At 44.0% G+C, this 26630-nt stretch overlaps 1 protein-coding gene across 1 annotated transcript in view; it reads left to right on the top strand.

The window, feature by feature from the left end:
• klf8 (Kruppel-like factor 8) overlaps nt 1–26630 on the top strand; it is a 90301-nt gene that overhangs the window by 48732 nt on the left and 14939 nt on the right. The gene's annotated exons all lie outside the window — the stretch shown is intronic.

Here is a 26630-nt window from a genome sequence, read left to right as displayed (position 1 = left end):
TATGGGAGGCAGGTACTAGCTGGGACGTCAGCCAATCAGCTCAAAGTATTGCAGTAAACAGACAGAATGAAGAGCAGCCATCCCAGACTGATAATCTAGAACTCAGATCTATACATTAGACATTAGATTAACCAATAGATGAAGATTCTGAGGAGCTTTCAGAAGGTTCTGGTTCCTTCCTCCTTCCATCGCTCGGCCACCTAAGGCTAAAAACCTCCATATTAAAGCAGATGGCTCCTTTAGGACAACTGAAAACATCCCTTAACCTCCAAGGAGCGTCTTCATGCTGATAAAACCGATTTTACTTCTGCTTTTATTTTTGTGTTTTTTTACTCAGTCGTCAGAGTTTGTTGTTAGAGCGACATTGAAGGAGTTGCAATTGGTACGTTTACTGATCATGATAGCTACAGGCTGGTGGTCATTATTCAGACTGAAGGTACAGAAAAAATAAACTAGAAAAATGAACCAAAAAAAGCGATAAGATTTACCGTTTCAGCCATTGATTAATGTTCTGCAGTTTAACAACAGTGAGTGTATACTTTGATCAGAAACCGTCATCAACTTTAGGTTAACAGATACTTTCTGGCCTTAAAGAAGTTAAAGGAATAGTACACCCAAAACATGATTAGCCTTCATTTTCTACTCACCTCCATGCTGAACAACACTCTGGAGTACTTTTTTGATATCTCAAATGCATCTGGAGATCTGGGAGGCTTCTTGCTGTCTGCTGACATTCAAATAATGGAGGTCCATGGCGCCCGAGACAGAAAGGTCCATAAAAGTCCACAAAAACGTGTCAATATTCCTCCATACTGCTCGTCCAATGTAATCCAAGTGTCCTGAGTGGGTAGCATCCAGAATTTACTCGAAACGAAGTCATTTAGAATGTTTTTAGAGCATAAACAGTAGTGTATAGGATTTCCTAATAGCGCCCCCATGCGCGCTCACGATTCTACGGAAGCCGGCAGACCAAACCGGAAATGTGCTGTTTACCTGTGCAAAGAAAGAAACAACGAAAGAAAAATGTCTGAGGACTTCAGTGTTGAGGAAGAGCAGGAGTTCTTTGCCGAGCTGAATGCGCTGGTTTGGTCTGCCGGCTTCCGTAGAATCGTGAGCGCGCATGGGGGCGCTATTAGGAAATCCTATACACTACTGTTTATGCTCTAAAACGTTCTAAATGACTTCGTTTCGAGTAAATTCTGGATGCTACCCACTCAGGACACTTGGATTACATTGGACGAGCAGTATGGAGGAATATTGACAAGTTTTTGTGGACTTTTGTGGACCTTTCTGTCTCGGGCGCCATAGACCTCCATTATTTGAATGTCAGCAGACAGCAAGAAGCCTCCCAGATCTCCAGATGCATTTGAGATATCAAAAAAGTACTCCAGAGTGTTGTTCAGCATGGAGGTGAGTAGAAAATGAAGGCTAATCATGTTTTGGGTGTACTATTCCTTTAAGAAGGCAGATATTTTCTGTAAACTACCCACTTTAACTTTAGGGGAAAAAAACACCTTCAAAACTGACCTAAATACTTAGGACCTGAGTCGTTTCCACTTTGACAATTTTGGCCTGGATCGAGATATTGGAAAAAAAAAAAGAAATTCAGAAATAGTGATATTTTGTGACACTTTATACACAGATATATATATATATATATATATATATGTGTATGTATATATATGTATATATATGTATATGTATATATATGTGTATGTATATATATGTATATATATGTATATGTATATATATGTATATGTATATATATGTATATGTATATATATGTATATGTATATATATGTGTATATGTATATATATGTGTATATGTATATATATGTATATGTATATATATGTGTATGTATATATATGTATATGTATATATATGTATATGTATATATGTATATATGTATATGTATATATGTATATATATATGTATATATGTATATGTATGTATGTATGTATGTTTTTTGGGATAAAGATCATGGCTGATGGCAGAACATTTTTACCTTTTATGTTTTCAGAGATTCAAACTAAAGTCTAAAAACAAACAAAAAGACGTGAATCAGTTATTTTATCTGCAGGTCGTTTCTGCTGCAGTCAGACTTTATAATCTCTGCTGCTCACAATGACTGTTTACGTCACGCTAATGGCTGCACGGGTTCTAATCCCATCCTGAAGCGTTTAAACTGACCTCCCCCTCAGATGCTAAGCTAACTTCCTCATCCCTGAACTACTTAAGGATCTGTTGCACTATCATCCACATATTTGCATATAAGGTGTTACGTTGATTGACCGGAGTCTATTCCACAGTTTAAAAAGATTTTCTACTTTGCAATATTCTTATTTCCCATTTAGCTTTGCTAATAATGGTGTGTAACTGTGTGCGCCACTGTCATGCCAAAATGTCCCGCTGTGGGAAAGTAAAGCAATTCTTGAAAAATGCAGACTAGCAGCTATTTCTGCATAAAATGTTTGGCTAAACTTTGGGTTAAAGATGCTTTAGTTTAATGAAAGGCGTGACGGTGAAACCAGAGGGCCGCCGATTCGATTGTTGTGTCCTTAGCCAAGAAGCTGACCCCACACTGGAAAAAAAACGAAATGTAGATAAGACATTTTTTCTTAAAATAAGTGCATTTGTTCTTGGATTGAGGAGGTTAAAGCATCACTTTGCCAATGGAAGAAGACTATTTACATTTAAAATAAGAAAAAACAGTTGCATTGTCTTATTGTCTAATTTTCCTACACAAATTAAGGGTAAATCCACTTAATTTAAGACCTTTTTACTTATTTCCAGAATGTTTTTTCAGTGCACGTTGCGTACACTGCAAATGATAAAAAATTCGAAATAAGTCATTTTTTCTTAAAATAAGTGTTTTGTCTAGAAATGAGGAGGTAAGGGAGACACTTTGCCAATTGAACAACACAATTTACATTTTAAATAATAAAAAACACTTAAACTGTCTTATTATAAGTCCATTTGATCTCATTTTCTTATTTTAAGAGTAAAAATCCTCCTTCCATTGGCAAAACATGTCATTTAACTCCTAGAATTCAGGTTAAATGCACTTATTAGAAGAAATGTTTACTTATTTGTAGCTCGGTTTTGCAGTGAACTGATGGTGGTCAGAGCGGCCTCATCACCGCTACAACTACAACTGACTTGAAAAGCTGGGGGTTTCAGGGATATTTGAATTTTCTCAGATAATTATGGTGCAGATAATACAAGCCTCACTCATCCTTTTTTTTTTAGTAGAGATAAAAACATACAACAACAAAAGAGCTTTTCTGTTGCTGGAGGACAGAAGGAAATAACTTTCAGGATCCTTTGACTGATCTTATATTGATGGCAGTTTACCGTTTTTTATTGATATTTAAACTAGAAAGTTGGAAGGCTGCATGTCTACATACTGGTAGCTGTAAAAGTGTTGCTATTTTAACGGTTTATAATTGAGCTGCTTTGCATATGCAGCTGCATCTTAGTACGCAGAGGATTATGCCAAAATAACACTTTGGTTCATTTACCCTAAACTGTAGGAGGTATGATGTAGTGGAAGTCTGGCTTTATGGTAATATGCTGATGCAAAATACCAATAAATAAACAAACACGCTGACACTTAGTTGATTTGAATAAATTGGTAGATTAAGGCAGAGTGAGAGAAAGCAAATTCAATTCTTTATTTTTGTCTATTATCTATTATATCTAATATTTTCTTATATGTTTATATTGAATATTTAAAGTTGGCATCAGCAAAATACCCCCATGATGTGTTAAAAAACAAACAAACTAGGTAATGGAAAAAAAGAAGTTGTACAGTCTTAAATAATAAATTTTTGTATTGTGTGGTTAAATGTTTGCGTCTAAAATGCAGAAAGCAGGAATTAAATGACTCTCATCCACTAAAGACAAATAGGCAATTTTTTTCTTTTTGTATGTTGGGAAAACACTTTAATTTTGTCAGCAACATCCGCGGTGGATGATGCGTTTCTCTAAACTACGACTGGAGAAAATCCCAGTTTCTATCTGTCCATCCCTAATAGATGTTTAAAGAAGTGGAAAACCTTAGAGGAACATTCAGATAAAGAATGTGAAGTTTAGTGGTCATTAGTCGGGGTATCTGTGCTAGCATGCTGCAGGATCTTCATTCCGTCACTCCGACAGCTTCTTGTTATTGTGTTTTTGAAAACATCATGACTAAATTACTTCTGGTTTTTATTTTATAAGAAAATAATAGAAAATATATCTATCTAGAATCTGTCTCCTTGAACCCCAGTGGGCCTCAGCAGATGGCCGCTCACACTGAGCCTGGTTCTGCTGGAGGTTTCTTCCTGTTCAAAGGGAGTTTTCCTCTCCACTGTTGCTACAAGCATGCTTAGTGTGAGGGATTGCTGAAGAGTCAATGAGTCGATGCAATCAGCTGGTTTTCCTTAGATAGAAAACTTTGAATCAATCTGACTGGATGATCTGGTGAACTGGAAAGTGACCTGAGATGACATGATGTGAATTGGAGCTATAGAAATAAACTGAATAGAATTGACTCTTTAATTCAGCCAGCAACAGGTGGAGGAAGGAGTCTGTCTAGTCTCTCATAAACCTAATCCGTATATAATGCACATAAAGCCAATTTTCAGCATTCCTTCTGATGCTTTACTTTTATTCCATAAAAAAAAAGATGCAGACATAATTTGGGCAAAATATAATTTTTTGAGTCAACGACTGTTCTGTTCAAATTAATCAGATTTGGGTCAAAATTTTGTGTTACAAGAATTATCAGTCTCACATTGCGTTAAAATATCCCAGCCTGTTGCTTTTCTCGTTAAGATCTTGCACCCTCATTAATAATGTGTGCTAATTAAACATAATCGGGTAATGTGAGCACATCACCCTACAGGAGCTGGCTGGTTATAGGCTGGTTGAAGCTCCATAATGGATCTGATAGGTTGAGGTCCATAACCTGTTATAATCCAGCATATACAATGCAGGGCGTGAGGAGTAATGATAAGGGAAGGTTTGTCAGAGTCACAGGCACGCAACAGCAGCCATTACCTCAGCCTGCCATGCAGGGAGAGGATGCATACGGGGTGGGTGGAGTCGGCAGGATGGGTGCAGCATGAAGAGAATATGCTGGAGGAAGTATAAAAGAGCATAAGGAGACAGATGGGGATAGATTTCAGACGGGAGGAGGAGATATGGTGGAGGTGGAGAGGGTGTGGACAGTCCGATAAGAGCAGACTGAACTGCAGGATTAACACTGCTGTCCATTTCGTCCTCTATTCTGTGAGATGAAGAATGAGTCTAGCTTCTCGCTTTGGTTTTTCAAAAAGAAAATCCTCCCAGTCTGACGGGCTGATGAGATGCATACAGTTTTATATATTATTATATAATGCTGATATATCCCTGAGTCATTACTCATTAAACCAAAATAAAGTCAAAGTACACAGCGTTATTCAGCAGCTTGTGGAGCCACCCCGAGCACCAGTACCTCCCAGTAGGTTTCTGCAAGTCTTTATCAGTCTCCTGCATGTTTGTGGAGGAACTTTGCACCAAACCTCTTTACAACATCCAGTTGATTAAAGTTTGCAGAGATGTGTTTCTCTTAAGGTCCAGCTTTAATCGGGTTCAGGTCCGGACTTTGACTGGACCGCTGTGGCGTCTCGGTACTTTTCTGCTTCAGTCACTCTTGCAGATGTGATGCTGGGTTTGGGATCGCCGTCCTGCTGATGACCCAGTTTGATCCAAACTTCGTCTGTCAGACAGGCATAGGGCCCCACATTGGGATCTAGAATACATTGCTATGTAGGGAAGTTCATGGTTGACTGGACGTCTGCAGGGTGCTTGGAAAACATGACGGCTAAACTAGCTTAAACCGTAGTCCCATAAGGCACCTGTCGATATCGGTGTGTTTATCTGCTCCGTTTGTTTACCTCTGCAGCCTGCAGCCAAAAGTGGCTTCTTTGCTTTGTGGTTTATACATGAAACTTTGTTTTTATTCATTTCATTCTTTTGCTCTGTCCCTCCATTAAAGCACTTCCTCCCGGCGGGTAAATTTAGTCTAGAACAGCCACTGGTCTCTAGATCAATGTGGAGCAACAGCTGCGTCTCTAAGGTGATTCCTGTTGTCTCTCATTGCATCATGATCCACATCCAGCTTCATCAGAAAACTGGAAACAATACTAATAAATCCAGACTCCAAACAAACGTCATTTCAATGTTTTGACACACGTTTTGACAAACTGGCAGAACATAAAGTAAATAAAATGAAAAATTAGACCAAATATAAGGGGTTAGGATGTTATGCTAATTTTTGCAAATGTCTCTGCTTGTCTTTGTTTAGTCTAAACAGAAAGGTATTGAAAGGCAGTCAGACATGAACACTGAACTCAAACTGTCCCGCAGAGCTTATGATGCACAGATGTGAAATGCAGAAAGTTGCTCCAGAATGTTGCATCTGACGCCGTGCAGTTTTCTTTTGATTTTGTCAAATTTACAAATTGTCAAAGTACAATTTTCAGCATTTTCTAAACCATTAATTGAAACATTTCAAGACACATGCTGTAGATTAATGGAGACACGTCTTAAGTCATCGACAAACATCGGTAGAGTTATTAGACAGTTATGCTGATGATACCCAGCTATATCTGTCTATAAATCCAGATGAAGCTAACCCATTACATAGATTACAGGCATGATTGAAGACATTAAAAACTCTTAACTTTCTGCTTCTGAATGCAGACAAAACAGAAGTTATAATCTTTGGACCAGAGTCTTTGAGAAGACACTTCATTCCGATGGGATTAAACTGATTTCAGATAATAAAGTAAAAAATCTTTGTTTAAATCAAATCAACACCTTTGTTTCTAGATGTTGGAGCTTGGCCTGTTTTCCAGTGTAGTCCTGTTTCTCTGACTGTGACTAACTGGATGTGCTCTCTTCATCCTCTGACATGGGAGCTGGCTCGGAGCTCGTCTGCCTGGCTGTGTGTTTCCTGGACGGGGCCGCCTGTGGAGCTGGTTGCCTTTTGTATCTATGCTTCTTTTTCTATGTCTGCTTCTGTCTCCTTGAACCCCAGTGGGCCTCAGCAGATGGCCGCTCACACTGAGGCTGGTTCTGCTGGAGGTTTCTTCCTGTTCAAAGGGAGTTTTTCCTCTCCACTGTCGCTACAAGCATGCTTAGTGTGAGGGATTGCTGAAGAGTCAATGAGTCGATGCAATCAGCTGGTTTTCCTTAGATAGAAAACTTTGAATCAATCTGACTGGATGATCTGGTGAACTTTGAAGCTCCTTCAGATGACATGATGTGAATTGGAGCTATAGAAATAAACTGAATAGAAGTAACTCAAAGCAAGGCAATGCTAGGTTGGCGTTTGCCCACATTTATGACAGTTTGTTCCTTAATCAAGGGCAACAATCTTTTTCGAAGCTGGTTATAAATCTGATCTTAGAGATTGCGTTTTGGCATAAAACAAACCTGGTGCTGAAATTTATCTCTGTGCATCAGGCAGGGATGGGCGTCTATCATGCTTTTATTGTTAGTGTAATCTGTCTTTTTCCATCAAAAGATTTGAAATCAGTTTTGGTTTGGAAACCAATCAAACTCATTTTATTTCTGATTGTTACCTTTTATACTTTCTTTACTGTTTGATCAATTGGGATCAATAAATAAAAACATCTGATTAAATGCAGTCACTGTGTGGCGTTTAGTAAAAATAATCAGTTATCAATCTAGTTACTTAAATAAATATTAGAAATATAGGAAATAGTAAATCTTTCAAAAGCTGTATTAGTGTTTGCATGGGTTTTATTGCCCCGCTAAAAATAGACTCCAAAGAAGTTATAAATTCCTACTTTTAACCGGTACTTTAATCCTTCTCGCAGTAAATATGATAATATATCTTGATAAATTCTTAATTTCACATCCGTTCCCCATGATGTCAAAGATATAATATTGGTTTTTAGCTTAATTGATTTCCAGCTCTTAGGAAAGCTGCGTTGCTTGAGGTTTGTGGATCTTCTGTTAGCTCTCCTTCCATGTTATTGGATTGTTCTCTATTGAGTTCAGTGCAAAGGTTAAACCACCTTCCTGCAGTTTGCAGGACTGCCAGTTGGCTCGTTGTCAAATACTGTTAAGATTTAAGGAGAATAATTCTTAGACTAAAAAGGCCTTTTAAGGACAGATTTCAAAATAGTCACCCCTGTTCAATAGTAAAAACTAAATGTCAATAACCTGATAAAAAGGATATAGTGTCATTTAAGAATTTAAAATTAAACCACTATCTCAGACTTTCAAAATAACACATAAAGTATCCTACAAAATAAAAGCATTAATGTTGCACTCAATTGTTTACTACTGCATAAGCCTCTTTATTATGACCCAAACTGAACCAGTTAAGGAAATTAGACAAGCACTGCCTTTAAGGAACATATTCTACTGAAAATGTCAAAATGAAAGCCTCCCTTTTTGCAGTGATAAAGCATCTATTAACCTGATGATCGGGATAAATGTGTTTAAGGAACTTAAAAATGCTTCGAAATCATTAAGACTGTAGCTGCATTAGTCATTTTAATTGACCAAAATCTATGGCAACAGCAGTCGCCGACAGGTGTTGCGATGCCAGTCGCCATCAGGTGTTGCGATGCCAGTCGCCATCAGGTGTTGCGATGCCGGTCACCACCAGGTGTTGCGATGCCAGTCGCCATCAGGTGTTGCGATGCCAGTCGCCATCAGGTGTTGCGACGCCAGTCTCCACCAGGTGTTGCGACGCCAGTCTCCACCAGGTGTTGCGACGCCAGTCTCCACCAGGTGTTGCGACGCCAGTCTCCACCAGGTGTTGCGACGCCAGTCTCCACCAGGTGTTGCGACGCCAGTCTCCACCAGGTGTTGCGACGCCAGCCTCCACCAGGTTTTGCGACGCCAGCCTCCACCAGGTGTTGCGACGCCAGTCTCCACCAGGTGTTGCGACGCCAGTCTCCACCAGGTGTTGCGACGCCAGCCTCCACCAGGTTTTGCGACGCCAGCCTCCACCAGGTGTTGCGACGCCAGTCTCCACCAGGTGTTGCGACGCCAGTCTCCACCAGGTGTTGCGACGCCAGTCTCCACCAGGTGTTGCGACGCCAGTCTCCACCAGGTGTTGCGACGCCAGTCTCCACCAGGTGTTGCGACGCCAGTCGCCACCAGGTGTTGCGACCCCAGTCGCCACCAGGTGTTGCGACCCCAGTCGCCACCAGGTGTTGCGACGCCAGTCGCCACCAGGTGTTGCGACGCCAGTCTCCACCAGGTGTTGCGACGCCAGTTTCCACCAGGTGTTGCGACGCCAGTCTCCACCAGGTGTTGCGACGCCAGTCTCCACCAGGTGTTGAGACGCCAGTCTCCACCAGGTGTTGCGATGCCAGTCGCCACCAGGCTTGGCGATTTAAGTGGCCAGTTGCCACTAGGTTTCCTGCTCTTACCCGATACTTAAAACTTAACTTCCTTCCTGTTTGTGTTCCTTCTAGTCAATTTTATCTTGCCTGGCTTTATGGGCCAACCCCCTTCTTGTGGTGCTGCACACTGCCAGCTAGCTGGCTGTAAAAAGCAAGACTGTTTATCTTTAGGACGATTTCAGCTTTGTGAAAAATCTTCAGTTACTTCATGTTATTTTAATTTTTTTTCCTCTTTTGATCAACCATAAAAACCAGCGGATGTACCAGTAGGACGGATGGAAAAGAAGCACATTTCTGATTGGTTGTTTGAAAAACTTTGAACACTTCAGGGATTTATGCTCAGATGAGGCCAAAAGTCTCAGAGAAAGGGGGAGGGGTTGTGGTGGATATCCCAATGTGTTCTGGTATGGTTTGGGTTAGTGATGGGTGGGGGCTGGGTGGAGTAGTATTGCGTAAGGGATCATTAGGCAGAGGGCATGTGTGTGTGTGTGTGTGTGTGTGTGTGTGTGTGTGTGTGTGTGTGTGCTGACCACACCCCGGCGGCTGTCTCCCAACACGAGGGAGTGGACTTTCCTGTCCGCAGATAAAGTGTCCAGGAAGTGGACCCTCCTGCAGTTTGCTTTGCTCAGGATCTAAAACACTCCAAACCTTGTGAACCTGCACTGTTATCACTTTGATTAACTCTATAAAAGTTTGCGCCGATGCAAACGGGTTGAAAGTGAATAACAGAACTATACAGCTGGATGCATCGGGGGGCTCACACATGTTAGAGGCACACAAACGATAAACACGGTGGTTTAATTCTCAGCAGAAGGCGTTATGACCTGATCAGAGCAAACCAAAGGCAAAAAGATGCAAAAATTAATAATAATCTCTATTCAGCTGCTCTACAGACTGAATGCCTGGTTAATTATTTCTTCTATTAAATGCCGTAAAGCGATTAAAGACCTCCAGATGGACTGACGTTATCTGCTAATATTTATTTTGCAATAAGTCAGACATAAAACATCTGAGAAGTGGAGAACTATTTTCATCTTCATGCAGCAGAAATCGCTGCAAACTTATGCAGGAATTAGATTTGGACCCTTGAACATTGCGTCTAACAGCCCCTGATTTACTGTACATATTAAAACTTAAGTAAGAAAACAGGACAGTTAACTCTGATGCACCGTCCTCCTGAACTTGAGTGCAATAAAATCTGTTTGAGCAGGAAAACGGGAAAATGAAGTCAAACCTTCAGACAGAAATTTAAGGTTTAAAGTTCTGGAGAAACATTAACTACCATGAAGTGTAGCTGAGGAATTCACCCCATCAATAATCTGGAACTTTATTTATCATCTGATCCGTCCTCCTGGTCATCATTGGTAGAGTCGCTGCAAAAGGTTTTTTTTTAATCTCTCAGTCACAGCAGCTTTACTATTTTTTATTTATTTATCCTTTATTTAACCAGGTAATACCCATTGAGATTAAAAATCTCTTTTGCAAGGGAGACCTAGCCAAGATAGGCATCAAAATTACATCACATCATTACATACGTACAAAGACACACACATAAAAGCCAAATATGCACTTACAATAACATTTCAATTAAAGCATTGACATGTATGAGAGCTGTTTGGCAAAATAGATGGAAAAGAGGGTCATGGTGAAGGATGGATGGATGGGTGGATGATGGATGGATGGATGGATGGATGGGTGGATGATGGATGGATGGATGGATGGGTGGATGATGGATGGATGGATGGATGGGTGGATGATGGATGGATGGATGGATGGGTGGATGATGGATGGACGGATGGATGGATGAACGGGTGGATGATGGATGGATGGGTGGATGATGGATGGACGGATGGATGGATGAACGGGTGGATGATGGATGGATGGGTGGATGATGGATGAACGGGTGGATGATGGATGAACGGGTGGATGATGGATGGACGGATGGATGGGTGGATGATGGATGGACGGATGGATGGGTGGATGGATGGATGGATGGATGAACGGGTGGATGGATGGATGGATGGATGGGTGGATGATGGATGGACGGATGGATGGGTGGATGGATGGATGGATGAACGGGTGGATGGATGAACGGGTGGATGGATGGATGAACGGGTGGATGGATGGACGGATGGATTGGTGGATGATGGATGGATGGATGGACGGGTGGATGGGTGGATGGATGGATGGATGGGTGGATGATGGATGGATGGATGGATGATGGATGGACGGATGGATGGGTGGATGATGGATGGACGGATGGATGGGTGGATGGATGGATGGATGGATGGATGGGTGGATGATGGATGGATGGATGGATGGATGGATGATGGATGGACGGATGGATGGGTGGATGATGGATGGACGGATGGGTGGATGATGGATGGATGGATGGATGGATGATGGATGGACGGATGGATGGGTGGATGATGGATGGACGGATGGATGGGTGGATGGATGGATGGATGGGTGGATGATGCATGGATGGATGGATGGATGGATGATGGATGGACGGATGGATGGGTGGATGATGGATGGACGGATGGATGGGTGGATGGATGGGTGGATGATGGATGGATGGATGGATGGATGGGTGGATGGATGGATGGATGGATGGATGGGTGGATGATGGATGGATGGATGGATGGATGGATGGGTGGATGGATGGATGGATGGATGGGTGGATGATGGATGGATGGATGGATGGGTGGATGATGGATGGACGGATGGATGGATGAACAGGTGGATGATGGATGGATGGGTGGATGATGGATGGACGGATGGATGGATGAACGGGTGGATGATGGATGGATGGGTGGATGATGGATGAACGGGTGGATGATGGATGAACGGGTGGATGATGGATGGACGGATGGATGGGTGGATGATGGATGGACGGATGGATGGGTGGATGGATGGATGGATGGATGAACGGGTGGATGGATGGATGGATGGATGGATGGATGGGTGGATGATGGATGGACGGATGGATGGGTGGATGGATGGATGGATGAACGGGTGGATGGATGAACGGGTGGATGGATGGATGAACGGGTGGATGGATGGACGGATGGATTGGTGGATGATGGATGGATGGATGGACGGGTGGATGGGTGGATGGATGGATGGATGGGTGGATGATGGATGGATGGATGGATGGATGATGGATGGACGGATGGATGGGTGGATGATGGATGGACGGATGGATGGATGGATGGATGGATGATGGATGGACGGATGGATGGGTGGATGATGGATGGACGGATGGGTGGATGATGGATGGATGGATGGATGGATGATGGATGGACGGATGGATGGGTGGATGATGGATGGACGGATGGATGGGTGGATGGATGGATGGATGGATGGGTGGATGATGCATGGATGGATGGATGGATGGATGGATGATGGATGGACGGATGGATGGGTGGATGATGGATGGACGGATGGATGGGTGGATGGATGGATGGATGGATGGACGGATGGATGAACGGGTGGATGGATGGACGGATGGATGGGTGGATGATGGATGGGTGGATGATGGATGGATGGATGGATGGATGGATGATGGATGGACGGATGGATGGGTGGATGATGGATGATGGATGGACGGATGGATGGGTGGATGATGGATGGACGGATGGATGGGTGGATGGATGGACGGACGGATGAACGGGTGGATGGATGGACGGACGGATGAACGGGTGGATGGATGAACGGGTGGATGGATGGACGGATGGATGGGTGGATGATGGATGGATGGATGGGTGGATGATGGATGGATGACGGATGGATGGGTGGATGATGGATGGACGGATGGATGGGTGGATGGATGGATGGACGGATGGATGAACGGGTGGATGGATGGACGGATGGATGAACGGGTGGATGGATGAACGGGTGGATGGATGGACGGATGGATGAACGGGTGGATGGATGGAGGAATGGATGGACGGGTGGATGGGTGGACGGATGGATGGGTGGGTTGTTTGGTTTATTGGATGGAAGGAAGCAATCCTAGTTGATTAAACACCCCATCGTTGGTCGGGGTGATGGAACGGGGTCAAAGGTCATTTAGTTCCTTTCCTGGACGCTGCTGCAGCAAAAAAAAGAAACAAAAAGTTTTGGAGGAAATTCTCTGAACACACAACACTCTCATCTCTCTCTCCCTCCATCCTTCCTCTTCTTATCGTTTCTCTTCCAAACTTTAGAACACAAGTCCTCCTCTTCCTCTCTTTCCCCTCCTTGTTTCTTTCTTTCTTTCTTTCCTTCCCTCTCCGCTCTCTCTCTCTCTCTCTCTCTCTCTCTCTCTCTCTCTCTTTCTCCGTCGGCTTCGCTATCTCACCCTAATAGGATATGTCGGGGGAGGCTCTGCTTCCGCTCGCCCAGTCGCCATGGCAACCACAGCTCTGGCAGGAGTTGCCAAAAGACTGTATAGCCTGAACCCCCCCCCCCAACACCCTCACACATCCCCACCCCCAAATCCACCCCATTGCTCCTCCTCTTCCTCCTCCACCTTTTCTCTCTTTATTTCCAATCCACACATTCACACTGAATACCTGCCAGCGAAGCTCAGTGAAAGGATGGAATCTGTGTTCCTCTTCTACACAAATACCCACAAACAAACAATGGAGGGCTCTGTGCATGTGTGTGTGCGGGTGCATGTGGGGTGTGCACACATAAACAAGTTAGTTGTCCTCCAGCAAACAGGAGCGCTCATGCACAGAGAGAGAGGCCACCACACACACACACACACACACACATACAGTTGTCATCAGTGTGTGAGAGCAGCATGCATGAGAGCTTCAGGGTCTGTTTGCTGAGCGTTTACCACCATGGCCGTGCAAGCATGAGTTAGTTAGTTAGTCTTCTGTGTGTGTTTCTGAGCTCTAAGTCCACTCGGAGGATTTTACCCATTTCACATCCAGACTCTGGGAAAGCAGCAATGTTTCAAGGGAGTTGGAGCTTTGCAGTGCAGAGACTGAATGGATGCAGCTTTCCTCTGCTGCAGGATGATGATGATGTCATTGTTGGCAGCATACTTTCTACAGCTTCCAGGAAGTAGACACAGCTGCCCTGATTGAGATGGGAAGCAGTTTTAGTTTTCAGGGTCTTACTGTACGTGCTGAGGGCTCCGAGTCGAACAACTGGGGAGGCTGAGAAATGTTCAGCTCGCCTTTGATCTTTGGCAGCAGCGACAAACACACACCCTGCTGCTTTAATGGCCTCGGCAGACAGCTGTGGGGAACCGAGCTGCTTGGTTCAACTGTCATCTGCTGGAGAAATTCAAGCAATTTGGGGCAAAAATTCTATCTTTTCGGCTATGAATGTGGGGCATTTCGCACCCAATCATGGAGGGTCAGGCTACATGATGTCTTTGTTTTCTCATATTTAAAACCCCATATATAAAAAGCAAAGGCTAAATTTAACCCTGAATATTGGAAACTGTGAATCATATACAGTCTTATGTTTACATTTTATCACTGCTGCACTTGAAAAATGGAAATATCTTTAAAGCCGTACTGAACAAAATTTATTTTTGTATACACTCTGTGTACAAAATGACAATAAAGTCTAAGTCTAAATTTATTAATCAACTTGTTTTCATTTTATATTGTAGGTCTAATATATAATATCTATGTAAATTATGAAGTAAGTTGAGCAGGTTTTACCAAACGTCTTATTAAATATCCATGGTTTTGCTAAAGCCGCGTGTACACAGCAATTTTTTTCAATCGTTGCACGCAGCTACAGCTCAAACTGTACAACGAAACCACAGGTTTTAAAAGTTCCCAGCTCACCATGATTGTTCTCACACTGAACAACCCAACGCTCTGATGCGATCTACCTGCTCACACTGTACGTCTAAAAAATCACGTGGGACTCGGCGCAGAGAGATGGCACTACTCGGACTCGTCAATCTGGAAGAAGAAGAAGAAGAACTCCCTTATTGCGCAGTGCTTGAGGTTCTGGCAAAGCGGCTCATAGCTCTGCTTCAACAGCCAAATTTACCCTGGAACACCTTACCACGGCCGACTGAATTTCAAACAAGTTTGATTTTATCCGGACCTTACGATTCCTGATGGGGAGGTGGTCGTTAGAGGCTGATCGCCCCTCGTTACCCCCTGTACTCTACATGAAGCAGGCGGAAAACGCATAAAAATGAAAACAACTTTTTTTTTTTTTAGGATTTTGGCGAAGGAGTGATGAACGTTTGAATCCTCCAGAATAAAATGTGGAAATTTGTTCGCAAATAGAAGAATATGATCTATTATTGTACAATAGTAGCCATTCAAAGTTTCCCCTCTTTCCCTGGCTGGTCCTTGGCTGGTCCTTGGTTGGTCCATGGCTGGTCGTTGGTTGGTCCTTGGCTGGTCCTTGGGTGGTCCTTGGTTGGTCCTTGGCTGGTCTTTGGCTGGTCCTTGGCTGGTCTTTGGCTGGTCCTTGGCTGGTCTTTGGCTGGTCCTTGGCTGGTCCTTGGTTGGTCCTTGGCTGGTCCTTGGTTGGTCCTTGGTTGGTCCTTGGCTGGTCGTTGGTTGGTCCTTGGCTGGTCCTTGGGTGGTCCTTGGTTGGTCCTTGGCTGGTCTTTGGCTGGTCCTTGGCTGGTCTTTGGCTGGTCCTTGGCTGGTCTTTGGCTGGTCCTTGGCTGGTCCTTGGTTGGTCCTTGGCTGGTCCTTGGCTGGTCGTTGGCTGGTCGTTGGTTGGTCCTTGGTTGGTCCTTGGCTGGTCTTTGGCTGGTCTTTGGTTGGTCCTTGGCTGGTCCTTGGTTGGTCCTTGGCTGGTCTTTGGCTGGTCCTTGGCTGGTCTTTGGCTGGTCTTTGGCTGGTCTTTGGCTGGTCTTTGGCTGGTCCTTGGCTGGTCTTTGGCTGGTCCTTGGCTGGTCTTTGGCTGGTCCTTGGCTGGTCCTTGGCTGGTCTTTGGCTGGTCCTTGGTTAGTTTTTGGCTGGTCCATGGCTGGTCTTTGGCTGGTCCTTGGTTGGTCCTTGGTTGGTCCTTGGCTGGTCGTTGGTTGGTCCTTGGCTGGTCCTTGGGTGGTCCTTGGTTGGTCCTTGGCTGGTCTTTGGCTGGTCCTTGGCTGGTCTTTGGCTGGTCCTTGGCTGGTCTTTGGCTGGTCCTTGGTTGGTCCTTGGCTGGTCCTTGGCTGGTCGTTGGCTGGTCGTTGGTTGGTCGTTGGTTGGTCCTTGGCTGGTCTTTGGCTGGTCTTTGGTTGGTCCTTGGCTGGTCCTTGGTTGGTCCTTGGCTGGTCTTTGGCTGGTCCTTGGCTGGTCTTTGGCTGGTCCTTGGTTGGTCCTTGGCTGGTCTTTGGCTGGTCCTTGGCTGGTCTTTGGCTGGTCTTTGGCTGGTCTTTGGCTGGTCTTTGGCTGGTCTTTGGCTGGTCCTTGGCTGGTCTTTGGCTGGTCCTTGGCTGGTCTTTGGCTGGTCCTTGGGTGGTCCTTGGCTGGTCTTTGGCTGGTCCTTGGTTAGTTTTTGGCTGGTCCATGGCTGGTCTTTGGCTGGTCCTTGGCTAGTTTTTGGCTGGTCCATGGCTAGTTTTTGGCTGGTCCATGGCTAGTTTTTGGCTGGTCCATGGCTGGTCTTTGGCTGGTCCTTGGCTAGTTTTTGGCTGGTCCATGGCTGGTCTTTGGCTGGTCCTTGGGTTGTCTTTGGCTGGTCGTTGGTTGGTCCTTGGCTGGTCTTTGGTTGGTCCTTGGCTGGTCCTTGGGTGGTCCTTGGCTGGTCTTTGGCTGGTCCTTGGCTGGTCGTTGGTTGGTCCTTGGCTGGTCCTTGGCTGGTCCTTGGTTGGTCCTTGGTTGGTCCTTGGTTGGTCCTTGGCTGGTCTTTGGCTGGTCTTTGGCTGGTCCTTGGCTGGTCTTTGGCTGGTCCTTGGCTGGTCCTTGGCTGGTCCTGGGGTGGTCCTTGGTTGGTCCTTGGCTGGTCTTTGGCTGGTCTTTGGCTGGTCTTTGGCTGGTCCTTGGGTGGTCTTTGGCTGGTCGTTGGTTGGTCCTTGGCTGGTCTTTGGTTGGTCCTTGGCTGGTCTTTGGCTGGTCCTTGGTTAGTTTTTGGCTGGTCCTTGGCTGCTCTTTGGCTGGTCCTTGGCTAGTTTTTGGCTGGTCCATGGCTGGTCTTTGGCTGGTCCTTGGGTGGTCTTTGGCTGGTCGTTGGTTGGTCCTTGGCTGGTCTTTGGTTGGTCCTTGGCTGGTCTTTGGTTGGTCCTTGGCTGGTCCATAGCTGGTCTTTGGCTGCTCCTTGGCTGGTCTTTGGGTGGCCCTTGATTGGTCCTTGGCCAGTCCTTGGCTGGTCCTTGGTTGGTGGTCTTTAGGTGGTTCCCTACAATTCCTTTTCAAACATCTAAAATATTCTTCATGTCATGATTTGTGGACATTAAGATCTAAAGAGAAGCGCCATCTCCTGGTCAGACCCTGTAATTCAGTGAAGGGTGGAGTCAGAGTAAAGAAATATGAACGCTCAGGAGAAGGCCAGTGGCTGGAAGTTTGAGAGGATTTTGCTGCCATTTGACTGGTTTCTGACTGGAAAGGGTCATTTTGAATGGCTGCTACTGTATCAATAAATAATGAAGACATACAAGATTTTTAAAATAATTTATAATGAATATTGCATTTTTGATCCTTTAACATAGATCTGTGTTTTCATAACGGCATTGATGAAAATTCAGATTTTGTCATATATATTTAAAATTAAAGAAATCATACTTTATATATTGATTTATTTATATTTGATTTTAAGTGGATTGGTTTAGATTTGTGTTGGGATGAGCTAGAAGCTGCTCTGACCATCTGACCGTGATATAAGTTGGACAGAACATCCATTAAGGAGCAACCGTAGATCCAGGAAAACAGTTTTATTGTTTTACAGATTGCTGCAAAACAGAATAAAAACAATACCTGTCATCAGTGATCCACCTGCTTCCAACAGAAACGGCCTGCTTCCTCTGGTTAGACGGGGGACTCCTGTGTGCCAGCTTTGCCTCTAATGAAGTGCTGAAGGATTTACTGCCATAATGATCGAATCAAGAGATTTTAATCATGGAAGGAATGAAATATGAAGGGAGAGACTCATGAAAACACTTGTTCTAGTCTCGTTTTTTAGTTTGACTAGAGTAAAAAGTATGTTTCTGTTTCATCAGCAGACAACCAAGCATTGGGGAAGCTGCAGTGTTTGCCGTTTGAACTCCATGTTCTGAAACTGAAACGACTCTGCTGCCTTTTACTGTATTTACACGTCATGTTCGGCCGTATCTTCCAGAACTTGTCTTTCCTGTACGCCGTTACCTCTGAACAAGGAAGGGGGGGAGAAAACTGAAATACTTAGTCATTTTAAAGAAGACTTACCTTGAGTTATGACTCTCTGGTGAAACTAACAGGCAGAGGTGTCAAACAGCAAGTGGAGTGACTCGTTTTGGGCGGAGCTACACTGTTTTGAATGTTTTTCACTGTTTGAGGCTTGACCTTCTCACCTCCATTGCGTGCCAAGCTCGTTCAACCAATTCAGGAACAAAGCTTTTCACAATGTTAAACTGGTAGCACAGTGACATCATTATGTGATTATGCAATAAAAAAAAAGGTGTGAAATAACTATAACCAGAACCCCTGTAGCCTAACTTTTAGCAGAAAACTGCAAATGTTTCAAACTTTAGAACAGAAACCTTTTCCTGTTAGTATCAGATTCACTCAGCAAATCCCTCCTTAAATCTTAAGATTTCCTATTGAACATTAAGCTTCGTCTTTGATGATGTCACTTTGTTTTTGACCTTAAAATAATCGGTGTACTCTACTTTCCTACCCACTGCTTTGTTTCCATGATTGCAGTTTTCAGACCGTAGCTGTGCTGCTGTAGTTGACATCAGGCGAATGTGTGTCTTGGACGATCGGCCGGATCGACCCGGTCTGCACTTGGATCAAAATGTCAACAGGTGGCTCAACCAGACGGCTGGCATCCAAACAGTGATTGGATCCAGTAGCTGTTGGAATGGATAGAGCTGCACCTGTGTGCAAGTTGTCAGCTGTTGCTTTTATTTTATTTTAGACATTTTTGTTGACTGTCCACCACTGCGTTAACACAAAAACATTTTAGCATAAAAAGCAAAACATTTAAGAGATTTCCCTGGAAGCTGCAGTTTAAGATTTCTGTCTTTCCAGGGAGCTCCTGAAAAATCCCAGCAGCTCAGTTATCTGCTTTACCGTCTAGAAACAATCATGGATGGATGGATGGATGATGGATGGATGGATGATGGATGGATGGATGGATTAGTGGATGGATGGATGGATGGATGGATTAGTGGATTAGTGGATTAGTGGATGGATGATGGATGGATGGATGATGGATGGATGGATGATGGATGGATGGATGGATTAGTGGATGGATGATGGATGGATGATGGATGGATGGATGGATGGATTAGTGGATGGATGGATGATGGATGGATGGATGGATTAGTGGATGGATGATGGATGGATGGATGGATGGATTAGTGGATGGATTAGTGGATGGATGATGGATGAAGGATGGATGGATCAGTGGATGGATGAAGGATGGATGGAGGATGGATGGATGGATGGATGGATGGATAGTTGGATGGATGGATGGATGGATCAGTGGATGGATGGAAGGATGGATGGATGGATGGATGATGGATGGATGGATGGATGGATGGATGATGGATGGATGGATGAATCAGTGGATGGATGGATGATGGATGGATGATGGATGGATGGATGATGGATGGATGGATGGATGAATCAGTGGATGGATGGATGATGGATGGATGGATGGATGAATCAGTGGATGGATGGATGATGGATGGATGGATGAATCAGTGGATGGATGGATGATGGATGGATGGATGGATGGATGGATGATGGATGGATGGATGATGGATGGATGGATGGATGGATGATGGATGGATGGATGATGGATGATGGATAGAGGATGGATGGAGGATGGATGGATGATGGATGGATGGATGGATGATGGATGGATGGATGGATGGATTGATGGATGGATGGATGGATCAGTGGATGGACGATGGATGGATGGATGAATCAGTGGATGGATGGATGATGGATGGATGGATGAATCAGTGGATGGATGATGGATGGATGATGGATGGATGATGGATTGATGGATGGATGATGGATGGATGGATGGATGGATGATGGATGGATGGATGATGGATGGATGGATGGATGGATGATGGATGGATGGATGGATGGATGGTGGATGGATGGATGGTGGATTGATGGATGGATGGATGGATGATGGATGGAGGATGGATGGATGGATGGATGAATCAGTGGATGGATGCATGGATGGATGAATCAGTGGATGGATGGATGGATGGATGGATGGATCAGTGGATGGATGGATGGATGGATGGATGATGGATGGATGGATGGATGGTGGATTGATGGATGGATGGATGATGGATGGATGGATGATGGATGGATGATGGATGGATGATGGATGGATTGATGGATGGATGGATGGGTGGATTGATGGATGGATGGATGGATGGATGATGGATGGATGGATGGATGATGGATGGATGGATGATGGATGGATGAATCAGTGGATGGATGGATGGATAGATTGATCCATGGATGGATGGATGGATGGATGGATGATGGATGGATGGATGATGGATGGATGGATGGATGATGGATGGAGGATGGATGGATGGATGGATGGATGGAGGATGGATGGATGGAGGATGGATGATGGATGGATGGATGATGGATGGATGGTGGATTGATGGATGGATGGATGGATGGATGGATGGATGATGGATGGATGGATGATGGATGGATGGATGATGGATGGATGGATGATGGATGGATGGATGATGGATGGATGGATGATGGATGGATGATGGATGGATGGATGATGGATGGATGGATGATGGATGGATGGATGATGGATGGATGGATGGATGGATGGATGGATGGATGATGGATGGTTGGATGATGGATGGATGATGGATGGATGGATGATGGATGGATGGATGATGGATGGATGGATGGATGGATGGATGGATGATGGATGGATGGATGATGGATGGATGATGGATGGATGGATGATGGAGGATGGATGGATGATGGATGGATGATGGATGGATGGATGGATGGATGGAGGATGGATGGATGGATGGATGATGGAGGATGGATGGATGGATGGATGGATGATGGATGGATGATGGATGGATGGATGGATGGATGGAGGATGGATGGATGGATGATGGATGATGGATGGATGGAGGATGGATGGATGATGGATGGATGGAGGATGGATGATGGATGGATGATGGATGGATGATGGATGGATGGAGGATGGATGATGGATGGATGGATGGATGGATGGAGGATGGATGATGGATGGATGGATGGAGGATGGATGGATGATGGATGGATGGATGGATGGATGATGGAGGATGGATGATGGATGGATGATGGATGGATGGAGGATGGATGATGGATGGATGGATGGATGGATGGATGGAGGATGGATGATGGATGGATGGATGGAGGATGGATGGATGGATGGATGGATGATGGATGGATGATGGATGGATGATGGATGGATGGAGGATGGATGGATGGATGGATGGATGGATGGATGGAGGATGGATGATGGATGGATGGATGGAGGATGGATGGATGATGGATGGATGGATGGATGGATGATGGAGGATGGATGATGGATGGATGGAGGATGGATGATGGATGGATGGATGGATGGATGGATGGAGGATGGATGATGGATGGATGGATGGAGGATGGATGATGGATGGATGGATGGAGGATGGATGATGGATGGATGGGAGAAAACAGATGATTAAATGTTGATGTATCTTTTTACCATCAGCTGATCAAAGCAGAGAGAAAACTGGAAGTCATTTACGGTAATTTGATGAATAAACAAGCAGCCTTTAACTTTTTTATTGGAGTCAGTCTGTGGTCGGGGGATTAAATAGTCATTTCTAGTTATTCTAGTTCTAGCTGGGTACAGAATCAGGCATTCGGTTGGACCCTTACTGAAGGAAAATGACCCTGAAAGCAGATCTTATACCAGCAGAGTGCATTAATAATTCACCATCTGATAGCTGACCTCCTCCAACCGGACCTGTTTCTCTCTATTAAACGCTTACAGTCACATCTTTAAAACGAATCACACATATGATTAAAGCCGGGTTTAAATTGGCTGCCATGAACTAAAGCTCAGCCTTGTTCACACGCATTAAATACAGTCATACGTCTTCCACGCGTCCGCCGTCCTCTGTGGGCAAACTGACAGCTGAGGTTTATTGCCCCCCATAAATCACACATTACGTTAGCATCGCAAAACGCGCCGCCTCAAGTACAAAATGATTGAAGTCCTGCGGACGCCGTGCATCTGTATTTCTGCGAGCTGTCTCTCTCTGCCGCCACACCTGCCGGCCGCATCACACAGGGTTAGAGATCACATGAATTAATTGCGAGATGAGGACCGGGTGACCCATTTTACAGCAGAGGGGTTGAACTTAGACACGCAGGCAGAGCTGGAAGAGCAACACTTCAAGTTCAAACCAGGATTTCACCTCAGAACACCACGATCTGTAGGTTAGTCTCACATTTAAAACTGTTAAAAGAACAAAATACATCCTGACAGATTTATTTAAAACTTGGTTATTTCCAGAAAACAAACAGAGAATGCTTACTTTTGACTGATTACTAAATGTTTGAAGGAAACCAGCTGTTAGAAACATCTGATCAGCGATCAGATGTTCAGAGAGGATGGATTCCAGAAATCACAGAACTGGTAAAATTAGCTGTTGTTGGGTTGAGGAGTCCAGATTAGGGTCACGACTTTTTGACTTTTTTTTTCCAAAAACTATTACCTGTTGCACGAATGAATGAACTTTTGCCTATTAATGACTAAAATGTTGATACTTAATCCGTTAAGGACGTATTCACAAACAGCACGAAATGCGCTAAAAACACCTGAAACACTTTTAATTAGCTCTTGTGTGCAGCTGTGATTGTTTAAAATGCACTGGTGAAGATTCTCTGTCATCCATCACAGTCATTCCAAAAAAAGAAAAAAGTAAAATCAATCCTCTGGACTTTGTTTCCAGGTCTGAAGACGTTTCTCTTCCATCCAGGAAGCTTTTTCAATTCCAAATGTCAGAAATAGCGTTTAGTTCCAGGTTTTATCCAGCAGCCCAACAAAGCCTGGTTTTAGTTTAGAAAACATGCAAATAGAAACGGATGAACGGGTCCCCCCCTTTGGAATGGGGGTCGGTTGGCTTCTTTGTTAGCCTGCAATGCCCCATACCTGTCTATGTCTCTGAAAGGGGGGTCGTTAGACGCTCTCGTGTCGCAGCCTCAGCCTCTGTACAGGAGAGGGGAGGACCTCGCCTATTCAGCCAGACCAACTATTCCCTTTAACGACTCCCCGGGTCGTGGAGGCAGCAGTCTAAGCAGAGGTGACCAGACTTCCCTCCTCCAGCTGCTCCCCGAGCCAGAGAAAGAGTCCCTCCATCGTGTCCTGGGCGACAGTCTGATACAGCGACCGTTAGGGTCAGATGGAGCGGGAGATTGATAGACAGGTCACCAGTTTATAAGCAGTTATAATGGGATATATAACAATAGATAGTGTTTTTAGATAAGAAAAAGCAAATTAATGTGCTGAATGGCCTAGTCAAAGTTCAGACCTAAAGTCAAATGAGAATACGTAGCGAGATCTATAACCTTCTGCTTAAAGATGCTCTCCATCCATCTAACACAGCAGAATGGGTGAAACTTTGAGGTGAGAAGAATTGATCCGACAGAAACTGACTTTATTTGCAACCAAACAGCTGGATGCAAATAGACACAATTTCTAGATTAATTCTATAAAAATCGATGTTCTTTTCCCTCCACAGTTGTGTGTAACTTTGTGTTGGTTTATCTCATATTATCCCCCTCAAGCGCCTTATATCTAATATCTCCCTGGAGATTTTCTTAGTTCTCCTCGTTGAAAGCCAAGAGGCTACACTCAAAAACATTTTTCCTCATTTTTAGTATATCTGGAGCCTGAGATTTTTTCTGCTTTTTCTTAGATTTAAATCCTTTCAGTCTCTGTGTTTGTGGATTTTGCTCCGAATTGTTTGAGCGAATGAGGAGAGGAAAAAAAAAAACGAGAAATGAAGGGTAGAAATTAAGCTGCATTAGGGGATAAAAGGGTGAGGCATTGAGGGTGTGGTTGGTGTGAAGAGTGAGGGATGCTGAGGATGAAGAGGCGGAGGTGTGGGGGGGAAAGGTGTCAGAGGTGTGGTCCGGACCGGGGGGGAGGAGGAGGGAGAAAAGAGGGTGAGGTGGAGTGATGGAAAGGTGAAGGAGGTTGGGAGGGAAAGTAAAGGGAGTTGGTGGTGGGTGGAACGAGAGGAAAACATGCAGTCAGCTGATGGCTCTCAGTTTCCATGGAAACGCCTTTCCCACCCACTCCGTCTTCCTTTCTTCCTCTTGTTTCCTTCTCTCTTCCCTGCCTTGCTCCCTTCTTTCACCCCTGATTTGTTTTCAGGGTTTAGTTTCCATCTTTCCTCTCCTTTGACCTTCTTATAATCAGCTTCCTGTTTCTTTTGCTTAATAAAATCCTCTTTTTCTTTCTTTTTGTTTCCTGCTTATTTGCCAAGTTTTGTACCATTTTTGCTATCGTCTCCTTTCCTTTCCTTAACTGAGTTAAGAAAAAAAAGAAATATGAGTTAAAGTCGTATTTCCTTTTTCCACATTTCCTATTTTTTCCATTTCTCTCCTCTTTTATATTTCCTCCATGCTTCCTATCCTCTCCTTGCCCTTATTTCCTTTATCCTTCCTTATTTGCTTCTCTTACCTTTCCTCTGTCCTTTCTATGTATATAATTATTTCACCCCTCATTTCCTTTTCTCCTGTGAGCTCTTCGCTTGCTCTTTATTTTCCTTCCCTATCATCCCTCCATCCTCTCCCGGCTTCCCTCTCCTCTCCTTTATGTTCCTTCTTGCTCAGCTGGTCTATAGAGAAATCACACAGTAGCCAACACAAACAAAAGGTTATTAGCACTTTTAAATCAATATTCATATATAATGTGTTGGAACCAACCGATGCAAACATCCATTTAAACAACATTAAGCTGCAGCAAACAAGCGCATGTAGTTTAACATAAAAACAAATGATTTCCTAATTAGAATACAGTTATTTGCATATATATATATACAGGTAGATAGTGGATGTATATATATTTAATATATATCTGTCCATCTTAGTAAAGGCAGCTTCCAGCTGAACTGTCTGACCTGATAAAGGGTGCAGCAGAGCCTCCTCCCTCTCCTCCTTGCCCAGAGCCAAACTACACTCAGCTGAACTGGATGGAGGCCAATTCCTGGACTGGAGGCTCACTGCTGTTCCCTCTTCCACTATACCCCCCCCCCTCTCTCTCTCTCTCTCTTTCAGCCTGTACCAGTCTCTCTCCATACCCATGCAACCCTTCTGTCTCTGTCCGTCTCACTTTCTCATCCACCTCCCCCTCTTCCCAGCGTTCCACACAGCAGCCATTGTTCGCTGTACTTTGGGGCTGCATAGCAGCTGAGCCCTGGGTGGCTGGATTGGAGAATTGGTGCGCCGTTCCTTTAAGGAGGCTCAGGAAACTAGGGCTAGTTGGGAAAGCAGCAGATCCTCAATGCCAGCATTCCAGCTTCTACTCTAACACACTCTAACATAGAAAAAAGCTGAATTACTGAGCTGTTTTGCCCTTCTGCTGACTTATTTCTGCACCGTTTGGAATTGTCTAAACATTTTTCACTATAAATATCACGAATATTTAGAAATACCTCTATTGTGATTCTTAATAAAATGAACCACTATGTTATTTAACCTTTTTTGGAGTAATATTTGGCTATTAAAGCTTTAATGGTTTAGGTCTTAGATTTGCAGTCCTGTTTTGTTTGCAGTATATTAGTTATCTCTGGAATGAATAATCTGAAATCATCTTTCACTGATTTCCTGATTACTAACAGAAATAATCATCATCTTTGAAATAGATCTTAAACTTTATGCTCCAATTAGTTCTATGGTTGAAACAAGCTTATTTCTTCTAAGGTCACTTCTAAGGCAGTAGTTAACATTTTATATTTATTTATGGCTTATTTCATGGTGAAATTTAAAGGCATTTTTTGCAATTTGTAAAATTAAATAAAGATGTTTTCTTGAAAGAGGGAAATAAAAGTA

Source organism: Cyprinodon tularosa, unplaced genomic scaffold (assembly GCF_016077235.1).
Source record: "Cyprinodon tularosa strain WSP-4 unplaced genomic scaffold, ASM1607723v1 ctg518, whole genome shotgun sequence".
NCBI classification, from domain to species: Eukaryota; Metazoa; Chordata; class Actinopteri; order Cyprinodontiformes; family Cyprinodontidae; genus Cyprinodon; species Cyprinodon tularosa.
The sequence above is the reverse complement of the archived record's forward strand: the minus strand, read 5'-3'. Positions and strand labels throughout refer to the sequence as shown.